At 47.0% G+C, this 23035-nt stretch overlaps 1 protein-coding gene and 1 long non-coding RNA gene across 6 annotated transcripts in view; both read right to left on the bottom strand.

Annotated features, from left to right (window-relative positions):
• Stox2 (storkhead box 2) overlaps positions 1-23035 on the bottom strand; it is a 217943-nt gene that overhangs the window by 129093 nt on the left and 65815 nt on the right. The window lies entirely within an intron of this gene.
• Positions 1770-7239, bottom strand: LOC126504793 (uncharacterized). Its single transcript, XR_007592711.1, has 3 exons — positions 6663-7239; positions 6466-6561; positions 1770-1988 (listed from the first exon to the last, which is right to left on the bottom strand). It is a non-coding gene; the product is annotated as an uncharacterized lncRNA (long non-coding RNA).

Genomic DNA, 23035 nt, shown 5'->3' with positions numbered 1-23035 from the left:
ATTTGTTCAGCGGCTCTGAAATGCTAGCATAATGCCTTTAACTCTGCGCGCTGAGACCTCAGACTGGTTACCTGATCTAATGCTAGGTCTGTGCTGAGCCACCACAGTAGAAACAAGCCCTGTGTCAAATCCATCCGCCCCAACGCTCATACTGCACGGATGAAGAAACCGAGGCACAGAATGGCTTTCCCCAGGCAATACGGCTAGGAGGCAACACAAGTGGTCCAGGCCCTCGGGGTCTTGGTGTCCACCTTCACTGTACTGCTCCATCGCTTTGCCATGGTCCTCATCCCTTTGCTCGTCCAGCATCCTCAAGTGTGCCTCATTCCGGTTTGCCTGAGTAACCACCTGACCCCATCTCACACACCTTCCTTTAATTAGTCAGTGGCCAATCAACGATGCCGCCACAGGCAACTGCCAAGCCTGCATACCAGACTTCTTCTAGAAAGTGGTATAGCAGACTTATGCTGAGAAACGGAGGGAGTTGCCACACAAATGCAGGAGACCCTACATCACCAGTGGCAGCTGATGATATAGCCAACCTTAGCTGGCCTGACTGACTTTGATGGACTTCAGAAAGCTAAAGTTGGCCCTGCCCTTTTGGTTTGTTTGCTTTGGCGTTTTGCTTTGTTTGTTTATTTGTTTTTCGAGACGTGGTTTCTCCGTGTAGCTCTGAGTGTCCTGTAACTTGCTATGTAGACCAGGCTGGCCTCGATCTCAGAGATTTGCCAGCCTCTGCCTCGCAAATCCTGGGATTAACAGAGCACACCACCAATGCCTGGCGGCTCTTTCTACCCATAGGCTTCATATCAACCAGTTACAGATTAAAACATTCCCAAAAAACTTCACATCCATACTGAATATAGAGAGACCTTTTCTTGCTATAACTCCAAAAACACAGTATAACTACGGTGTGGATATGAAATGTGACCCCAAAGGCTCAGTAGACCCAGGCACTGTCAGTGGCCATGAGGTCTCTAACCTTTCAGTGCAATGGTGTCCAGGGGGCTCACAACTTGATGCTATTCTTGGCAGGCCATAGAAGCTTTCAGAGACTGGGTCTGCTTGGAAGAAGTTGGTCACTTGGGATGTGTTCTCAGAGGCTGCAGCTCGCTCTGGTTCCTTCTCTGTCTTTCTGTCTGCGTCCTAGGAACCAGCAGGTGAGTGGCCCTGCTCCACCATCATGTTCGGCCTCACCCAGACACAGCCATCACTGACCAAAACCTTCCAGATCCATCTTTCCCCCCGTTAAGGGGTGCTGCCCGGATATTTGTGTGACAGTAGAGACTGATATACCACAGTGTGTACATTGCACCAGGAAACACGGGGAATACAGGCAGATGACTTAAAGTACAACCAGAGAATTGCGTGGGTTACCATGAAGAGAGGCCTTTGATGAAACACTTGGCTGTGCATCCTCAAATCGTGGTACCTTGATGGCCTTTCTAAAGCTCTCCCCGGCAGACACTGGAAAATGCCTCTAAAATTTAGATAGCACTACCTAGCCAGAGTGCGAACACATGCAGGTTACACAAGCACTTGAGAACCCACCCACTGAGGCAGTTTTGGGGTGTTCCCACAACAGGTTCTGGGAATTTTTGTTCTGAATACTAAGGCATCCATATGGGACCTATCAGTCCAGTAGGAAAGGGTTGTATGTAGGGTCCTGTGTAGGTGGGGGAAGGGTGGGGAGTGAGAAAACTGAACGAGGTCATCCAGGGAGGTCCCTTAGTAAAGCAGGGATAGCCCGAGACTGCCTTGAGGTCATTACAGCTAATTTACAGCAATCTGTCCACCCCATGCATCCACCCACCCTCTAAACATTCAAATAATGACACCTGAAACATAATTTGGGTGAGCTTTATGGTGTTTTATCTTTTATAGGAACAGGCTGCAAACACAGGAAGCTGATCTGCGACTGTTGAATCTTCTCATTGCTGCCGCTATTTTCTTTTTTGTAACGACAGATACCACTATGTAGATTTCATCTTTAAAAAAAAAAAAAAAGTCTATCAATGGGTAAAGGACAACTCAGTTCCAGGAAACAAGCCTGCACTGCAACTCTTTGGGTGAAAGAAAAACAAAACAAAACAGAAACATTCAGCTTATCCCTGGAGGCTGTCTTTTGTGCCTCTAATCTCAAGACAAAGGTTAAGATGAAAAACGTTGGCTTGACAACAGCCCAAGGTTTTTTGCTCTGGAGTCTAACGACGACAATAGCTTAAAAAATCTTCCTGATTTTTGAGACGACAGAGTCCTTCCAACTCCTTTGAAATGTTAAATACTAAATTGAAGAGGTCCTCTGTTGGGGGACACTTTTTCCTGCTTTGTTTTGCTGGGGTCCCCTACAAGGTACACCAGGAGCCTGCTTTCTAAAGGCTCCTGCTTTCTACAGGCTCCTTTCTGCACCAGTACTCACAGGGGTGTTTTCAACTTCCCTGTGCCTGCAACTCAAAATCAGGAACCAACGGCCCTGGATGAAGCCCAGGAAACAACCCTTAAAACAGAATGATTGGTCCTTATGAAGTGGCAAATACTTCTTCTTTTGCAGCTGCTCTCATCTTTTATTGGGCAAAACCAGTACTGAAGATCTAAGAGATAGGTGCTCCCAAAGAAAAGACGGACAGGCAGCAGGCGCAACTCCTTGGAACAGCTGTCTTTCTTTTAATTTCTCCTTTGGTGAGAGACACTGGCGGCTGCAACACTATTAGGGCATTGTCTATGCAAGTCAAGTGCTCTACCATCTACAAATGACTGGATTTTAAAATGTCCCCAGCCAAGCCAAGCCATGGCAGTTTGGAAAATGGATCTTAAACTGCCCAGTCCATCTGAGTTCACCTCTCCTGAGTGCAAGGTTTTCCCCTCTGCAGATGGTTCTTTAGGCTTCGTGTAAATCAGTTTTAAACCGGTTTCCTATTCTGAAATATGCAGACAGTAATTCTTAGCGCAGAAGACAGCTGTCAGGACTTGGGATGAATCATGTGACAGCCTGCCATGGGTTAGGCGCGTCAACATTCTTAACAACGTGACCGACTCGAACTCTCAATCCGCAGCTCAAGGCTTCCTTAGCCCCCAACCTGCTGCTATGCAGAGAATGCAAACACTATTGCAATGAAAATCCCAGGCCTGATTTCCTCCCTTTACCAAAGTTAATCTTTATGTATTCTGAACCGATCATGGCTTATTTTTTCCTTTTTTCTTTTTGTTTGTTTGCGGTTGTTTGTTTGTCAGTGAATTAATCTTAAGACTGGATATATTCTAACATACAGCAGGCATTCATGTTGTCCAGTGTTCTGAAACATTCTAGGAGGATCTTTTGTGGAATGTTTGAAACCCTGTACCCTTCAGATCCTCCAGGGCTAAATGGAGCCGGAAGTTGTTCATTTTACTCAAGCTCATCGGAGATGTTGGTGTGCTGGTCCGTGGACCTCACGGTGAGTCTGAGGTTCTGGTCTGAGAACATCTAAGAACCAGAAGCCCACAGGAGTTTAAACTGAAAGACGGACTGAGGAGATGGTTCAGAGAGGAAAGTGTTTGCCATATAAGCCTAAGAACCTGAGCTAGAATCCCCAGGACCCATGCTCCTCTGACCTGGCTTAGGTAAATTCCTTCCCCCCCCCCCCCACCAATCTCCCAACCCAGGCCTTTTCGTTGTTGTTTTCTGAATGTTGCTGAAGGCTGAAACAGCAGTGGCCAAAGGCATGCACCCCGGGGTTCCCCCCAAGACTCCTCCCCGTTTCATGAAAGAGGAGAAAACATCAATGTAGCCAGCCGGTTTTTCTAGGTCACACTGCCGGCATGGTGATCTCTGACCCTCTCCTCTCTGATTCAGACAGGAAAGTTAGGGCACAGGGGTGAAGGGATGAGGCCCGGGCCTCAGGGCCTGTCAGCCTAAAGAAAAGCAGGCTCTGGGTCCCCGCTGCACAGAGGAACCAGCCAAGAGCCCGGCAGAGAAAAGGTGTGTCTTTACCTGGGAAAGGCCTTTCCACATCTTTTAAATCACGAGGAGGTGGCGATGGCTCCCCCCGGAGTTTAATGCGACTATTTTCATTTTTAAAAACTTCCTCTCTAGTGAGCCTCTCTTCTAGCTACTAATATTGTACTAAAGTAATACCAAGAGGTCAATCTGCCATCCTTTCCGGTCAGAGCCAACCAGGACACGGGGCCTATGCCGGCATTTTCCCGAAGAAAACTAGCCCAGACTTCCCAGTGCTAAGTGCAACACAGAGATCTTCACAGCTCCACTGGGAGGTTTCCAAGAGCCTGGGGCCTTGCCAAGACGTGGGAAGCACTTTGACCTGCTCAGGAGTCTCCCCTCGAGCTCAAGTGACAGACAATCGTCTCTCTGTCAAAGTGCAGTGTGTGTCTAAGACGGGGGAGCAGGTGTCCTCAATAACTAGAACGTGGAGCATCAAGAGACCTGGACCTTTGGGGGCCACTCCTGGGATTCAACGCGAACATCAGCAAAATGCTCTCAGCTGAAACTGGTCCTCTGCGGCAGCAGGATTTAAAATGTTCACGTGAGATGAGAAGAAGGAAGCAGACAGCTCCATACACAGACTGCAAGCCGTGCAAGCAGGAGAACCCAGGTTTGATGCCCAGAACTCACATAAAATGTCAGGTGTGGTGGTATGTGCTTGTGGTCCTAGCATGAGGGAGACAGATGGGGGTGGGAGGAGCGGTGGGGGAGGGGGGACAGGGGTCGGGGGCGGGCCTGGAGTTTTCTGGCTAGCTGGTCTAGCCTAAATGATGAGCTCCAGGGAACAAGGGAGCTCTTGATTCAAAAAAAATAGGGTAGACAGGACCTCAGAAATCATGCCTAAGGTAGACCTCTGGCCTCCCACACATGAGCACACAAATACCTTCTCTCTCTCTCTCTCTCTCTCTCTCTCTCTCTCTCTCTCTCTCTGCAGGCTTTAAGTTTGTCCTGCTCCTCTATTTTGAGGGCGCTCATATCAGCCCTGAACTTCTCAGGCGGCTTTGCAAATGAGACACAGTCCCTGCTGTGTGATGGGGGGCAGGAAAGGGCACCCCACAAAGAGCTGCAGGGCTGGACCTGTGACTTCATTAGCATCCTACACAGGTGACAAACATGACAGAGGACCATGGTCTTCTCTCCGAAGGACCCCTTCTTTTACAATGACTGTCCACTGTCACGGGAAGTGCATCTCGGATAGCCAACCCATGGGGGGGAAGAGGCTGGATGGGCTCTCATGCAAACCAAGAATGGCGTGTACAGTGAATATTTTTCCAAAGTAATGGGCACCACATTCATTTAACTTCACTACAATGCACTGTTACAAATGTTCTATCTCGTAGCTACCATGCCTGATAAATTAAACGGCACTGTAACTATGTATATGTGGGGGAGATACAGCCTAGAGAGTATGGGCCAGTGTGTTTGGTCCAGTGATTTGGGGAATCCACTGAGGATCTCGGGAAGTAGCCTCCCCAGGAAGGGGAATCTCCTGGACCTCTCAGACTGAGTAATTTATAAAGAGCCAAGATTTATTTGGTTTGTGGTTACAGAGGCCAGGAAGCCTAAGAATGTAATGTTGGCACCTAGCCAGCCCCTTTATGCTATTTGGTGAAAGCTGAAGAGTGGGGTGTGTGTGTGTAAGAGTGTGTGTGTGTGTGTGTGTGTGCACGCATACTCTTTCAATGTCATTCATTCCTTCATGAAGGTGAATCTTTCATGTACCAGGAGTCTCTTCAAGGTCTATATTAATATCATCACAACGGCAGTCAGTGAAGTCATTCAAACACAGATCACACCCGTGACAGTTTTTCCATCCAGCTCGCTGCAATGTGTTTCTTGCTATCTGCTGGGCTACTACATGACTATGTTTGGGTCAAAATACCCTTCCTCACTGGAAAACAGAATGAGAGTCATTCACCATTTACCTCACGGGGGCCACTGCAGGGGGACCTGGGATACCAAGTCCATGCAGGGTAAAGAACGAACCCCTGAGCAACTACGGGACCCATCAGTGGGAGAGAAAAGCAGGTCTGGACAGATGTTCACCCTCCCCACTTTAAGAGGATATCATTGCAAACTCCCCACAGAGCTCTGGAGCGCCTCTTGGGAAATCGGCACTACTTTCTTGTGGGGCAGCCCCAGCAGCTTCATGCTGGAACAAAGCCAACACTGCCTCACCTTGGTGCTTCCTCGGTGACTTACAGAAGCCCAAATGGTAATGGTGATGAAACTAATTACATACCCCACTGAAATAGCTTCCTTCTAAAGAACCCCAAGGACGGCCACATGCATTGTCTTATATACCCTTCCATCACCCCCGTTAGCTAGAAAGAGTGATCCCATTACTCCCACGGTACCTATGAAAAGAGCCCCTAGGGTGGAGAGACACCTCATTGGCAGAGAACTAACCCCACATGTGTGAGGCCCTAGGTTCAATCTCTAGCAGAACAAAAAAAAAAAGTCAAAAAGAAAAAAGTTCATCAAACCTTAAGATTCCAGGAACATGATTGCATACCGTATGTGTTATTAGCACAGTCACCATTACAAGTTGTCAAAGCATTCGTGAGCACTCGGCAAAAAACCTAGAAGACAACACCCACAGATGTCAACAGATCCTACACTTTCATATGTGTACAATACAAAAGAAAAAAAAAAAAACCTTACAGACAGACTCCAGAACTACCTTTATATTAAAAGTAAAGCGCGGGCTTCTGAGAGATAGGCACACTTTACCGATCTAAGCAGCCGTGTTCACAGCTTATTCCCCAGGCTCAGAACATGTCTTCTGAAAGTGCTCTGCCTCCTCACGGATTCTGTCTTCGTGCTTCTTCACACCTGGACCGAGAAGCAAACAGCAGACCCGCAAAGATGACTGGCTGACGAAGCCCCTTATAGCAGCTCTGAATTCCAAGTGTCAGATACATAGACACAATGGGGTGAGAAAACACAGGATTGGAAAAAGAAAACAATAAACCAATAAGCAGATGGCCAGCGCGTTCCAACAGCAAAGCCACCAATTTGTGTGGATTTATCCTGTTTGTTTGTTCAGTTACTGGCATGCAGCATTGCACAACCCTAGCAACAGTGACATCATATGCTTTTTGGGTTGCAACATAGCCGGCTCCTAATTTTAAAAAACCCTACTTCACAATCTGCAAGAAGCCCTTGTGGTTATCAGTGTTAAATAGGCTATTTCAAGTCTTCAACGCAGAGCGTTTATATTTCTCCCTTATATTTACATCTTTTCACACATTGGAGGTTTTTTTTTTTCTTTTAAATACACGCCAAGTTTGTACCCCTGCAGGAATCTGCCTATAACTTCCTTTGGAGTCTGTGCTACAAGAGACAAGAAGGGGCCTCTATGGAGCCGACATAAAGTGTGTCCTGGCTCTGCTCCATGCCAGGCTGCCTTGTGACAAGATTGCCTTTATCCAGTGGCAGGATTTTGGTTAGTCGGCTGGCTTTCATATTGCTACGCTTCATATTAAATTACTGCATTAATCTAGAAAGTACAAATTTCCGTCCTCACAAAAGCTAACTAACTTAGGTACACAGGCGCCACCATCTTTCTATTAGAAACCCAGATTTCTGTTTTGAATTATTGCTGCAATATTTTTTTTCTCGTATCGAATGTTTCATAAAAGGAGCTCATGGGCTGTCAGAGAAATTTTCCAAACTATAACTTATTACATAAGGAATTCATTCTGCCCCCTTCCCCCCAAAAAAACTAGACTTGAGGTGGTAGTTACAAGGCAAAATAATCACAAGCAGATGTAAAAATACTCATGCAATGCGGGGAAAAAAATAAAAACAAAATAAATTTCATGTATTTTGCTCCCTTTCTAAAAAGCCAGATACAGCTGGCAGCAAACTGGCCCCGGATTGCCATTAATTGTGATTATTATCTGCCGCTGACGACTCATAATGCACTGGTTTTCTGAGCAATGGTTTTACGTTATTTTTCTGGCACAAATGCCCACTCACAAATCATAGAAGGTTCTCTGACCAAAACTGAAGTGACTAAGGCATTAAAAGCAATTAGTGTCATTTTCCACAGCTGCCGTTGGTACCAGAAGCAGATCGAGATTTCTTCTCGGGTTTGGCAAGATTTGAAAACAGAACAGAAAAACGCCTATCACAATAAAAAGCCCTGCCTTCTGGAGGCTGGCCAAGAAGAAAACAAAAAAAATTACTCCCTGAAGAGATGTCCTCAGTATTGAAAAGAGAGACAGCAGATGGTGAGAAAAAAAAAAAAATCGAAAACCTTGTGGACCTACCTAGCAGAGCAGACCTGACCTCTGACCTCCCAGCATAAGGGCAAGGGTTCCCACGTAAAGATGGCATCCCTTCGCTATATCCAGAAGGAACGGTGCCTGCCCACACGTTTAGATGTGAGAGTCAAACAAACAAACACAAAAATGCTCGTAAGTAGTTGTAGGTATGCACCAGTGTCTGCAAGACTTCTGGGTCTCTCGAAGTGGAACTTTCAGGATAGAAAACACGATCCCACGTGAGAATATCTCCATGCTCCGCACACTGCAGGCGCGGGGGATGAAGATGATAAAGAGCGCTCCCTTAGCAGGCACACGTCCAGCACGTGAAGAACAGAGTCCTGCAAACAGACAGGGCTCTCCAAGCAGCGCTTCCACACTCGTCAGAGCTGACATTCCCGCTGTCTTGTCCAGGGTGGCAGGGTTTATGACTTTGACTCTAGTGAACGCACAAGGATGGGGGCGCAGTGAGCATCAACCCAAGGAAGCTTTCGATTGAAGACCTTTGTCACTAACTGTAGCTCAGGCTTCGTTTTTGTCATGGATTGGAGGGGTGGCCCTGGAGGAGCCCCTGTTTGTAGGCACTATTGGGGGAAGGGAGTGATGGTGGCTCCTTTGGAAAGTGGGGACCAGAGGATGCTAAGTCGCTTGGGGTGTATGATTAAAGGTGAGATTTGAATACTGACACCCCTCTGTAGCTCTCCTCTCCTCGATTTTCCTCTACCCTAGCTTCCCCTCCTCTCCCCTCCCCTCCCCTCCCCTCTTTTCCTCTCCACTCCTCCTCTCCTTTTTCTCCCCTGTTAGCCCAGTGTATGCTTTCTGGATGCCAGGAGCATTTTCCACACCCTTTATCCCCTGCCCCATGTGCCATGTCACCACAGACCCAAAGCCACAGGACCAGACAGCCACAAGCTGAAGTGGCTGAAAGAACCAAAATAAAGCTTCCTTTCAAGCTGGTTTTTCTATAATATTTTGCAACAACAACAGAAATCTGACTAATAAATAGTCTTAATCATTCAAATGTAAGGGGCTGGAGAGGTGGCTCAGAAGTTAAAAGCACTCGCTGCTCTTGCAGAAGATCTGAGTTAATTCCCAGGACCTACAAGGTGGCTGCTAACAGTCTGTAGCTCCAATTTCAGGGAATCTAATGCCATCCTCTGACCCCTGAAGGCACCAGGTATGCATATGATATGCACACATACACATAATAAGTAAGCAGTTTTTAAAGATTGAAATGTATACATAAGTCCTCTTAGACTGAAGACTGACAACCCACATTCACGTGTACAACACACTGTCTCAAGAAACAATGTCATGAATAAGAGTCCATGTTGCACTCCAGGGTACAGAAACCCAAGACGATTCTTAATTTCAGTGAAGGAAATTAGTAACGGTGTAAGTGGGTTAAAATATTAAGATGATGGCTTAAAAGGGTAGCCATGTAAACCATAGCGGACAACTAAAAATGAGAGCTAGCAGCACACCGCCGATAGGTCTCTGTGGGGCTTCTGTGGGCAGCACTGGAGCACCTCAGGCCCAGCTACTGCCCCACCACCAGAAGCTCACATCACAGCTTTAGCTTTCGAAGATATAAGCATGAGAACATCACAGGCAAAAAAAGCAATGAGATGGCCTTCCACAGGCAGGGTTACAGCTGAGTTCACTATTCCCACTGGGTTTTTACTGTGATGGTAAAAGCAAAATGCTGTGGATCCCTGAGAGGCTGCAGTGGGCAGCAGGTCCTGAGATCATGCCGAAGGTCCCTGAAGTGGTGGCAGACAGCAGAGAGTGGATCCCAAGAGCAGCCTGTCCCAGGCAGGGATGGCACAGTTCCCTGAGTGGCTGCAGCAGGCCACAAGTCCCAGGCAGGGTGTTGCCTGGTGGGTGAGAGACCTTGATGGGGTAGCCAGTCCCACAAGAAGAGACAGACAGATGGGCACACCACGAGACCATGCCACAGGTCTCCAAAGGCAGATGGTCCCAGGCTGGGAGCCACATGGGTGAGAGACAGGGATAGGCACACCATGCAGAGTGAGGCTGGATATTTATTTAGTGGGTTATGAAAGGGAAGGGGAGAAGGGGAAAGAGGAGAGAGAGAGGGGGGGGTAGAGGGAGGGAGGGAGGGAGAGAGAGAGAGGGAATAGGGGGACTCAGGCTGGAAGCTGAAGATCAGCTTGCCTCTGTGGACTAGGGGGAGGGGAGTGAGCGTGGCTTGTCTCTTAAAGGGACATTACAATTACCATTTTGAAATACTTCAGATCACTCATGAATACATCTCGGAAGGCCTGCACACACACTACTGTGCCTTCTGCCCGTCTGCCTGCATGCATGTATTCTGTGGTCCTACCGTGATAAAAACTGAAACTAACATATGACAAAAGATGAAGACAAAAGCAAGCCAGCTCCAGGATCCAAGAAGAATCTTTTTTCTCAGTTTTGTTGTTTTGTTTGTTTGTTTTTTAATCACTCATCAATATTCTCAAGTAGAGGAGCATCTCTAAGGAGCCTTTAAACACTTTCAAAGAGTCATTGATGGCCTCTACGCGATTATTCAATCTAACAAAACCTTCCAGAAACCCCACAAAGCAAACCTAGCGTGACTTCTCTGTAAATAATCCTAGAATTTAGAATGAATGAGGCCAAAATTAATGAAGGTAAATTCGCGTTTGATGCGTTGATCGTGTGATAAATGATTATTCTATGTGCTCCGACCAGTCTCGTTTCACCTTTATCGACTTCATCTCCAAAATGGAAACATCTCTTCTTTTCCGAGCTGTGTGACCCTGTGATTTTCAGATAGATTGGCACAAACAACCTCCAGTCACGGAAATAGGGATCAGTGGGCCGAAAAGGGGAGGAGACGCTGGAACCCACAGCCTTTTATGGGGTCCCTGCCAGCACAGGACACGGTGAGCCGAGAACCCGAAATTCTCTTCACCCATCACTCCACACTGGTGTTGATATAGATCGGCGGTTCCAACACCGCTTTCGATAATAGTCTCCAGCCACACCTGACAGGATTATTGAGTAAGAATCTGTATTTTCTTCCCCTTGGGTAGCAAAACTGTGTCTTAAGCAAGTATAGTCACCGGATGGTAGTAGAGCACGCCTTTAATCCCAGCATTCAGGCAGTAGAGGCAGCCAGATCTCTGTGAGTTTGAGGCCAGCCTGGTCTACAAAGTGAGTTCTAGGACAGCTGGGGCTGTTACGCAGAGGAAACCTGTCTCGAAAGGAAAAAAAAAAGAAAGAAAGAAAAAAACCTACACAGTCTGGCTTCATTGATCCTCTCACGGTTTTAGCTAGAATGTAGGCTGCGGGCTAGATGTAGCCTGACATCCTACAGGACCAGAAAGCATTCACTTCCCGAGCCAGAACCTTCACACAGCAAACAAGTGCACAGCCAATGGTTAACTGGCATTTACGTTGTTACAGAAACAACCTGGCCCCCCTTCCCCCACCCTGCAGAGCTACATTCTTACCGCGAGGTTTAATACTAAGAATGACACACAAAAAGGGTTCAGGGGTTTATTCGCTATCTTATCATAAACACATATTTTCATAGATAAGAGCAGGGGTGAGCAAAGGGACACCCCCATCAATAAGAGCGCTCAGCCTTAACAAGGAGTTTATTCTCAAAACCTGAGAAAGCTCGGTTCTACCGGGAACCTTCTCTACACTTGCTCAGCTTTTGCTGCGGAAGCTGTGGCGAAGTCACTGAGCTCCACCACATCACCAGCACTGTTGTGGCACTCAGAAAGAAAATGGCACCTCTGGCTCCTTCTCAGCCGCCAGAATAGCATCGATCTGTTCCTCCCCCTGGCTTGCCCAGCAGTTCCCTGTAACCCCAGCTTTGCAAGGGAGGCTGAGCAGCCGTCACCCAAGTCCCTACATTTGCCTTTAGAGAAGCTTCTCACACTGCCCTTGAATGTTCAAGGACTCAAACGAGGGCCACATTGTTTCTGCCACATCAACCACAGGTCACTGTGGAATAGTCTTCGTACACTCTAAATATGCATTACTCTCACTGATTTATAAAGATCTCACTGGTCTATAGTTGGGCAGGAGATTTAGGTGGGAGAGCCAAACTAGGAGAATTCTGGGAAGAAGGGCAGAGTGTTGTCAAGAGGTGCTGAGGGAACAAGAAATGATGGAGAACAGGTAAAGCCACGAGTCACACGGCAGCACACTGATTAATAGTAATGGGTTGATTTAACTTGTAAGAGCTAGTTAGTAATAAGCTTGAGCTATCAACCACTCATTTATAATTAATATTGAGTCTCTGTGTCAGTTATTTGGAAACTGGCAGGTGGGAAAGAAAAGTCCGCCTACAACAGGTACAGGGTTAGTCAAGAGAAATACTCATTTTTTGCCTTCTGGCCTTCAAGTGTTCTCTAAACCTTGCTAACCAAATGGTTCCTGGGACTTCTTGACCTGAGGTCCAAATGTTTTCCTAACACTTCCCCTCAGACAGCACAGGGAAGAGTCAGCATTGAGGGTGATTATATAGAGATTTGCCAAGAAAGTGCCCAAATCTTAGGTCTGGAAAGTTCACAGGGCACATCAACAGACTTCCTTGTCATGCAAATTGCACGCCTCTGATTAAAAGCTCAAGAAGTCTGACCCTGTGGCAGGGGTTCTCAACCTTCCTAATGCTGCGGCCCTTTAATACAGCTCCTCATGTTGTGGTGACCCCCAACCATAAGATTATTTCATTGCTCCTTCATAACTGTGATTTTGCTACTGTTAAGAGCTGTAGTGTAAATATCTGATATGCAGGATATCTAATACGAGGCTGTGACCCACAGGTTGAGACCCGCTGCTCTGGAGCCAAGGCTCTTTTGTCTGCCCCTCCCTCCCCGAGGGTGATCTGCTCTGGGAATCCTGGTGGTCTTGCCCACTTCCTGCCCCCTTTCCTCTTCACTCACTGTGAACTGGGAGACATATCTAAAGGGAAACCACCCACCTTTCTGTCTGCTAAGCCCAGCACAGAACTGAGAGGATGCTCCCATGAATATCAGCAGAGACTACGCAAAGCAAGCATCAATGACAATGACAAACCGGCACGGAAAAAGAGATGTCAGTGTTCTAAATGAGACACCTTCTCAGCAGGAAAGGACAGAGAACCCCTGTCTCTGGCCCCAAATCCTGCTATAAAGCATCAAGGAGGGCTGGAGAGATGGCTCAGTGGTTAAGAGCATTGCCTGCTCTTCCAAAGGTCCTGAGTTCAATTCCCAGCAACCGCATGGTGGCTCACAACCATCTGTAAGGAGGTCTGGCGCCCTCTTCTGGCCTTCAGGCATACAGACAGAATATTGTATACATAATTAATAAATAAATAAATAAATAAATAAATAAATAAATAAAGCAAGCATCAAGGAAACAAGGCAGTCCTGATAGACTATGACGTGTGTGTGTGTGTGTGTGTGTGTGTGTGTGTGTGTGTGTGTGTGTGTGTTTAATAACGGAGTGACCAAGGACAGATGAGACTAAGAGCCCACTATTAAGAGCCCACTATCAACTCCTGCGGCGCTGTCTCCCCTGAGGCCTGGCCAGTAGGTGGCTTACCTACCCCTTCTCTGCTTTGGCCTTCTCGTTCTAGGCTCCTGGCTTCCTAAGTTGTATCTTTTCACCTCCCTTCTCATGACATTTTTTAGTATTGCTTTTATTCATTCCAATTTCATACATGCAATAGATAACAACGTGGCGTCGTCTTTATAATTAAGATACCTGGTCAACCCTGCAGTCAGCACCCCCTGGAGACTTTGAAGGTGGTCTGGAAGCGTCAAAGTCAGAGCTGTAGAGAAAGTTCCTGTCAGCAAAGGGAAATGGAGATTTTGAGAAGGACGACTCCTAAACGCTCCAGAACACACAGGTACACAATGGATGGCCAGCAAAGCCGCACCCACCGTCACCTACTCTGAACTCGATGGGGCTGCTTTTCCTCCGTTCTAGGCCTGAAACAGCCAGAAAAGGCCTAGCCAGGAATTCTTTGACAGGTAAGATCGAATCTTTCCATTGGAGAAAAAAGTGAATCAAAGAGAGGCTTCTTTCTTTCTTCTAATGTGTACCAGAGGAGAAGGACAAAACTCCTCCACTTCCGGTCATGTTGAATTACAAGATTGGAACCATTGTTCATATTTCATGTGTCATACTTGGACCTATGTTCCCTACTATCTCTCTTCTACCACCTAATAGCTTATGTACTCTAAGTGCAACGTCTGTATCTAGCAAAGCAGCCACAGGAAAGAAGTTTAATCTATAATTATTAAATAAATTCAGCTGATACCTACAACTGTACTCTGGTGATACAGTGTGTCCCAAAGCAGCCTCCCTCCATGTATGAAGTGTAATGCCTAACCTAAGAGTGTGCCCCTGTAACCAAGCAACAAAGTTTCAGCCAATCACGGCCATCAAGCTTTTCCCAGTCCCAGCAGCTGCTGATCAGACCATGCCCATATAAGGTGAATGCTGACTGTGGCCAATCAGGTTGTTTCCGTATGTCACTTCCTCTTTCTCTTGCTATAACTATAACCTATTCGGTGCTGGCACAGAGTGGGTTCCTCGGTAGCTTTCCATTAGGGTTTCTAGCCCTATCGGTGACATTTGACAGCGGCACAGAGGAGAGATTTGTGTCTTCTTTCTTGTCGATTTGCCTCCCTCTGGGTGACAAAACTGTGCCTTCAGATAGCAGGACAAGCTGTCGTACTGAAAACAGGCTATATCCTACTGGACCGGGAAGCTTTTGTGTTGCTAAGCAGAACCTCGGAGTAAATTAAGGGCACAATCAATGCTTATCTGTCTGCTCAAAGTTACAGAAATAGCCTGAGCCTGGGGAGACAAGCTCAATCAGTAAATGGCCTGGGGTGGAGTGCTGGGAAACGGCTGGAAAGGTTATAGGTTCTAGAACCTTCTTCTTCCTCTTCCTCTTCTTCTTCTTTGTTTAGTGGAGGGCGGGAAGGCCTCTTTGTTTTTATTTTACTTTTGCTTTTCTTTTGTCTTTTTTTTAAATCAAGTGTCTCACTATGCTGCATGCTTGTCTAGAATTTTCTAGGTAACACAGGTTGCCCCTGAACTTTTGATCCTCCTGGAGTAATGAGATTATAGCCTGTGGCTGGAACCTACTTCTTGCTCAAGTGAAATCTGTTCACTTAAGCTGGTCTCTGTTTACCCACCAGCACCACAAAACCAATCACCCAACTGCACAGTCAGGAAACAAACTTCAAAAATGCTACCACTGACAACCAGAGGGCCAATGTGATGAAATGCTTTACATACGCCTAAATTTTACTCTACAAATTTAAACACCATACTAATACAAAGGAGACCTCCAAGAAGATATACAAGATGCCAAATGATGATTCTTTCATAAAATAACCTGTAGATTCCCACATCCTTTCTGTGCAATGGCATGCTGCATTAACAGGGATCAAAGAAAAAAATTTATTAGATTTTTCAGTTAGAAGGGAAATAGCACTCTGCTTCAAAAGTCGGAGCTACTGAGCTAGAGAGATGGCTCTGTGGTTAAGAGCACTTGCTGTTCTTCCTAAGGACCAGAGTTCAGTTCTCAGCATCCACAGCAGGTGGCTTACAACCCACCTGTAACTCTAGCTCCAGTAGATTCAAGACCTCTGGCATTCTCAAGTACTGGCATGCGCACTTGAGCACGCGTGCGTGCATACACACACACACACACACACACATGCTCGCGTGCAAATAAATAAACCTTCTTTCTTTAAAGTCAGAATTATAGAAAGTTACTATCATAAAGCACAATGAACACTGCCTACCCCTGTGGTTCTCTCAAGGAAATGGGCTGCAATCAATTTTGAATTTCACAAACAAAACTAACAATGCAAACTTTGCGTGTGGGGGGTGTGTACATGTATGTGTATGAGTGTGTGTGTTTCTGTGTGTGTGCATCCATGCACCTGTGTGTAGGTGTGTGTGCATGCATTTGTGTGTGAGTGTGTGTGTTTGTGTGCGTATGTGTTTGTGCATCTATGCACCTGTGTGTAGGTGTGTGTTTGTGTGTGTGTGTTTGTGTGTATGTGTCTGTGCATCCATGCACCTGGCGTAGGTGTGTGTGTGTGTGCATTTGTGTGTGTATGTGTTTGTGCATCCATGCACCTGTGTGTAGGTGTGTGTGTGCGGTTGTGTGTGTGTGAGTGTGTGTGTTTGTGTGTGTGTGTTTGTGTAGGATGTGTGTGTGTGTATGAGTGTGTGTAAGCACATGAGTGCAGGTGCCCTCAGAGGTCAGAAGAAGATGCTGAAAACCTAACTCAGGTCCTCTGCAAGAGCAGCAAGTGTTCTTAACTGCTGAGTTATCTCTCAGTCCCTCCGCCTTATTTTCTTTTAAGGCAGGGTCTCCCACAGAAGATGGAGCTTACTGGTTGGCTAGGCTAGCTGGCCAATGAGGTCCAGGAATTGGCTTGTTCCCCCCTCCTACTACTGAGGTCCTCCATAGCCAGTGCTCACTCGGGTGCCAGGGCTCAAAAGGGTCCCCATGCTTCTGCGGCAGACATTTTGCTCATAGAACGCAAACTTGTTTTAACCTTTGTTCCCTCTGTGAGTGATGACTACACTGTGCTAACAGGAGACAGTGACGAATTCCAAATGGCAGTAATTTAGAATCTGGGAAAGAGACGATTCTGTGAGAATGGCAGAAAGAACAAAAACCAGAGAATACCGAAACGGTGATCTCTCCGAACTATATTTTGCTTGAAGGATGCATTTATTGTAATTTTTCTTGTGTATGCGTGTGTGCTTGTTCACGTGTATGTGGGTGCACATGTGTGCAGATATACTTTTACATGTGTGTGCACACGTATGTGGATGCCTGGGTTGGTGTCAGGTGTCTCTGTGTTCCCTCTCCATCGTACGTATTGAAGTAGGGTCTCTTTGGAACCAGAGATTACCTATTCCACAGTCTAGCTAACCAATTAGCTCTGGGCTCCCCGGCCTCTGCCTCCTGTGGACTGAGATCACAGGCAGACTGCAGCACCCGCCTGGGGTTTACATGGATACTGGGGATACGACCTCCTGTCCTCACACTTCCGCAGCAAGTGTTTGCTGGCTGAGCCATCACTCATCCCTGAAGGACACAGCTTTGGGGGAGATACTCAGACCTAGCTCTCCCAGCTTCCTGACCTTTCTTTAAGCCATGATTGCTCATTTTCCACATAGTCCACCAAGACACCCCACCCGCTCCTTCTCTCTTGCTCCTGCTCCTCGGCTCCCTTCTCCTCCCCTCTCTCTCTCGCTGCTGCTACAGCATCAGGAACTCTAATGCCACAGTCATTTTATATATGAGGAACAGAAAGAAGTCATAAGTAACTTGTGCAAGTCCACACATACCCTGGCAACTTCTCAGCTATCAGGGTTTCAGAAAGGAACAGGAATGAAGTAAAGACGCACTGAAGCATGAAGTGAAGCCTGTAACAAGCATAAGGAAGCGTCTATGTGCGCTGTCCATGGGCATAGTCTATGTGCGCTGTCCATGGGCACTGTCTATGTGCGCTGTCCATGGGCACTGTCCATGGGCACTGTCTAATGTGCACTGTCTATGTGCACTGTCCATGGGCACAGTCTATGTGCACTGTCTATGGGCACTGTCTATCTGCGCTGTCCATGGGCACTGTCTATGTGCACTGTCCATGGGCACTGTCTATGTGACCGGTCCTTGCACCCACAACAGATTTCGAGCCCAGGCTGCCGAAGTTTTATCCCTGTGTGTATCATTCCCAGTGCTGTTCCAGGTTGAACATTTATAATCGGAAAAATCTGAAATGCAGAATTCTCTAAAACCCAAAAGTTTTAGTGTTTAAACAACAACTGGAAAACTCCATACCTGACTGCATGTGACCAAACATGAGACAAAGAATATGAGACAAAATCACATCTTCTGATACATATAAAAACATGGGTTTATATCTGAGTCCCATTTCTAAGACATCTCATTTGCATATACACATATTCCCAAATCTGGAACTGCGACACTTCTGGTGGTAAGCCCTTTTTTGTTTTGTTTTGACTTGGCAACTATTTTTTATAGTGTGTGTGTGTGTGTGTGTGTGTGTGTGCGTGTTTATATTTCTTCTTCCTACCTACACTACAGGGATAATAACAGGACCCACTCGGGTGGGTTACTGCGAAAATGAGTTGACTTTTCATATGTCCAGTGTGTAGTACAATTCCTGGGGCATACTGAATGCTGTCAAGGCTTAAAGAGAAGGTGATAAAGTACGCATATAAAGTACACAAATTTTTAACACCCAGTAACTTTTATGTTTAGAAAAGATCAGAAAGTTCCAAAAATAAAATTGTTAGCTTCAGAAACACAAACAAAAAGATTTTTAGCTTGAAGCTAGAGAGCAATTGGGGGAACACAATGACATCAGATAACTCAAACCCTCAGTACCTGGGCCTGTGGCTCTGGCACAGCAATCCTGATCTAACAAAGCGAAGCTAGCCCTGTCTACACCACCCTCTCCGCCATTGTCTTCTTCTTCATAAATCGGTTAAAATGCCTCTCAAAAGCAAATGCTCTCAAGTCAGATGCCCTGAAGCTGGGAAGGTTGAAGTTCCCCCATCATCACATGGGGGAACAGGATCTTCAGGGTGTCGGGGCAGGTTCTGAGCGGGGAAAGAATTCCTTCATCACGAGTGATAATAAGATGTCTGGAGGCTCCGCTACGAGAAACCGGAAAGACAGACTATGGAAAAAGTCAGCAAGCTGGTCTTAGGCAGCTAAGGAAGGACCAGGTTTGCGGTCATCTGATGTTTCTGAAGTCACCTGGGCGTCTGTTGCCTGAAATTGTGCGATGCTGTGGCCATCGGGGATGACGAAGAAGAACTTAGAGGCACCATCAGAAATAACTAAATCTACGTGGAAAGCCAGGGCCACCACCTGGTGTCTGCTAGCACCTGGTCACTTCCTCTACACCTATCTGGGTCTGCCGGGAACAGCAGGACCAATGGATCCCAGAAGGTCTCAGGTGACCTCTCATACCACTCAGAGGTAGCCAACTCCCTCCTCCCTTTTTCTAAAACATAAACCACATGGCATGGTCCACTGGCTTGACCTTTAATGGCCCCTGTGTGGCTCGGTAGCAAAAGGCCTGCCCACCAACAAAACCCTCCCTTGTCTCTCTCTGCCCGGCTTCCCCAAGAGTTTACCTTGCCTTCAAGCCTCTCTGCTTCAACCGCATGCTGCCTCCTCCAGCTGCTCACAGCCTCCCTTACTTCCTCTCCCACTTCCCAACTCCGACTTCCACCTGGGGGGGGGGGGGCGCCCCACCCCCATCGCTCTCTCTTCTTTGAGGAACTTTTCTTTGGCTCCTTCTATCAGCCTCGCTGCAGCCTTCCATTCTTAAATTAGCCAGCCTCCTTTCTGGATTCTCACAATGCCTTTGGACACAGCTAGCATGGCCTTTTATTAAACCGTATTGTAATATTTATCTCTCCAAACAGGCTGCAAGTTCATTTCGTGAAGATAACAACGCCTTTTTGTTCACAGGACCCGGTGCCCTCCCGTGTGCTGAAGGTGTTGGTTTGGTACAATTGTTCGTTCAGCTTTGATAGCCTCTGTCCACTTCACTGACAAAAGGTCGGTAAACTCGCGCGCGGCCCCACCCACCCCGGCCACTTATCAAAGCTAGTGCCCAGAGAGAAAGAGAACCAATTGTCAGTCTTCAAAGTGAGACACAAGCTGTCCCCTTCCTCTTCGTTCAGTGATGCTTCCCTAGTGTGAAGCTCAACTAGAATTATACATATGGGGGCAGGCAGGGGATACACACATAGGGTTATAGCTTCAAGTAACAAAGGCATATATAGCCGGGCAGTGGTGGCGCATGCCTTTAATCCCAGCACTCAGGAGGCAGAGGCAGGCGGATCTCTGTGAGTTCGAGGCCAGCCTGGTCTACAAGAGCTAGTGCCAGGACAGGGTCCAAAGCTACAGAGAAACCCTGTCACGAAAAAACAAAAATAAATAAATAAATAAATAAATAAATAAATAAATAAATAAATAAATAAATAAAAACAAAGGCGTATATATGTGATAAAAACCCACCGGCCATGGGGGCATAATACTGCCGCGGTGTTACACCTGAGGACTCTGGAGGTGGATGCAACAGACAATGGCTGTTGGCTGAGGCAGCTATGGTACAGGTAACAGCTCTAGGATAGAATCTTCAGGAACGGTGGTGGGCAGGGCAGTCTTCCCAGCAGAACTGGTATCTGAACAACACACTCTCTAATACAGATGCAGAGGCGGGAGAAACATTGTTGCTGCTCTGGGAAAGAAGCCCATCCCTAGACCAGACAGAAAGTAGGAAACCGCTAAGTGGCTTAGGTAGGTTTTAAAACGATCCGTTTTTCTAGGGCAGTTAACGAGAGGCATAAGGAGACAGATTGCTGGAGGAGTGGCCAGAGGCATCCAGGTAACCAGGCTTGGGTTCGATCCTGCGGCAGCGTCCTCCAAAGGGGGATTCACAGACCACCACCTATGCAGTTGTCACACAGGGAAAGGAGGCAGCAAGGGGTTGAATCCATTCCAAATAGTAACTGATCTTCTCTTTGTGGGGAGTAACAATACATACTGGAGACGCAAACGCACGGGAAAACCCTGCGGTAAAGAGCAGGCCTCTCTCCATATTCTAAAACTCTTCATTTTGAAAACTTTGAAAAATGAAGAAATCCGGGTAACAGCATTTTAAAAATAAAATAACCCTCTCGTTTTAACCAGCGTAGACCAAATGAAAAAGGCAACAGCGGTAGAGCCGGAGTTAGGAAGGGAGAGAGAGAGAGAGGAGAGAGAGAGAGAGAGAGAGAGAGAGAGAGAGAGAGAGAGAGAGAGGAGAGAGAGAGAGAGAGAGAGAGAGAGAGAGAGAGAGAGAGAGAGAGAATGAGAAAGGTATGAGGCCAGCACTCTAAGAGATGACACTAGACGTGAATAGCCCTTTCTACCAATCTCATCAGAGTTCAGTGGGGTTTCCGTGAACATCTATCAAAAGCATTTCCTGCATACTCAGATAAGGTTACATAAATCTCAGTAAGACCAAGGGGGTGCGGGAAACAGTCTGAATGGAAGCCGACTAAGATGACGAAGGATCTCTCAAGGGACTCCGCCTGTGTGTGCCTATACGTCTTGGTACTGAATAACCCAAAATCAAGCCATGCCTGGTATAGAACATTTATCTTTTAAGTCATCTAGGCCTGGTTCTTGTTTTGAGATTCCAGAAGTCTGAGCCAATCACTGTGCCTCACTCACGGAAATGTCGTAAGTTCAAAGGGCACGGTAATTAACTCGAATGTTCCGCCCAGAGTGGATGTATGGCTTTCAGCACTGCGGACCTCCGTCCATCCAGGCTCTTCACTGAGCACATGTGGAAGTACTTTACAGATGTTTCGAATCCGTTCACGTGGGCAGTTTCAGGCTCGCAAAGCACGACCTCCTTCAAGATATTATTTAGTGAACACTTAGTGGCCAGGCTCTGGGGCCAATGTGCTCCAAATGGCATTCTGGAATTTGCGTTTCCTGAGAGCTCACAAATCTCGCTGAAAAGGAGGTCCTGGTGTGGGAAGCATCAGCACTGATGTATTTCTCCCCTGCAGAGTGCCTCGGGACCTTTGTAGTATTTGTCATGGGAACTTTCTGGGGCAGGGTGACAGCCATCTGTAGGTACTCAACCTGGATCCCCCTTCTATACTGAGCACTGTGGGTGACTGGTTATGTTAGTCTTGTTTTTATAGCTATAAGAAAATATCTAAGTTTGGGCAACTTGTTCAGGAAAAGGGTTCGCTTAGTTTACGGTTCTGAAGGTTGGAAGTCCAAACAGCATGGCACCAGCTCCGTCTGGAGCCCCCTGCCTATGCGACATCCGGGGAAAGTATAAATGCCACAACCCTGTGACAACACAGGGTAAGACAGGAAGCCAGAGGGCAGGAGGACCCAGCCTCACTCCCTCAGCAACTCAGAGCAGTACTGATCCCCTCTCGGGGTACGCTAATGCAAATTCTCTTCTGGGTCCTGAATTAAAATTAATGTTTCCATGATGACAAACAGAGCAGATCCACTCTGCTAGTCCCCATACTACCCCTTTAGAACATGCCTAGACAGACTCACAGGGACCCATTTCACAGATGGGAAAGCTGAGACACTGAGAGGAAGTACCAGGCTCATGATGAGAAGCCAGTTAAGCAAAACTGGAACCCAGAGCCAGAGGTTCCAAACCCTAAAACCCATGTCTTTTTGCATGCTAGTCAAGAGTTCTACCAACTGAGCTACAACCCCACCCCCTATGTTGAAGGGTTCTTTGCTGTCCCCATACTGTTCTCATGAGGTCACATGCTGAGAATGCCACAATGTTTGCTGTCTTTACGATCCATCCGCTTGGGTACCAAGAACACCATCGTGGAATAAACTTCCCCTCTGCTGGTAGGAAGCACACAGGCAAGGAGAGTAGCCGGGACCCTGGGCAGAAAGGCTGTTGTCTGCCCCCAAAGCATCACGGCAGTGAGTGAGTCAGTCCCCTGCCCCCCACCCGCCCCGGAGTTCTTCAGACTCCTTGAAATTTGGCCAGGTACACTTGGGGCTTTTCCAGGTCAATTAGAAATCTCTGGAAGAGACGCCATTCCCAGTTCTGGAATGACCTGGGCAAGGAAGCATGGGTACAGAGAAATTCTGCTTTGAAATTTTTTCCCCCAAAAAGAATAGCTTTCACGGTGAATTAGCACGCCACCGTGACAACAACCGAAAAGATTTGCTTCTAAAAACAGGAGGTCACCT

The sequence above is a fragment of the Alexandromys fortis genome, unplaced genomic scaffold (genome assembly GCF_014885135.2).
Source record: "Alexandromys fortis isolate MF-2015 unplaced genomic scaffold, M_Fortis_MF-2015_v1.1 scaffold_32, whole genome shotgun sequence".
In the NCBI taxonomy this organism is placed as follows: Eukaryota; Metazoa; Chordata; class Mammalia; order Rodentia; family Cricetidae; genus Alexandromys; species Alexandromys fortis.
The sequence above is the reverse complement of the archived record's forward strand: the minus strand, read 5'-3'. Positions and strand labels throughout refer to the sequence as shown.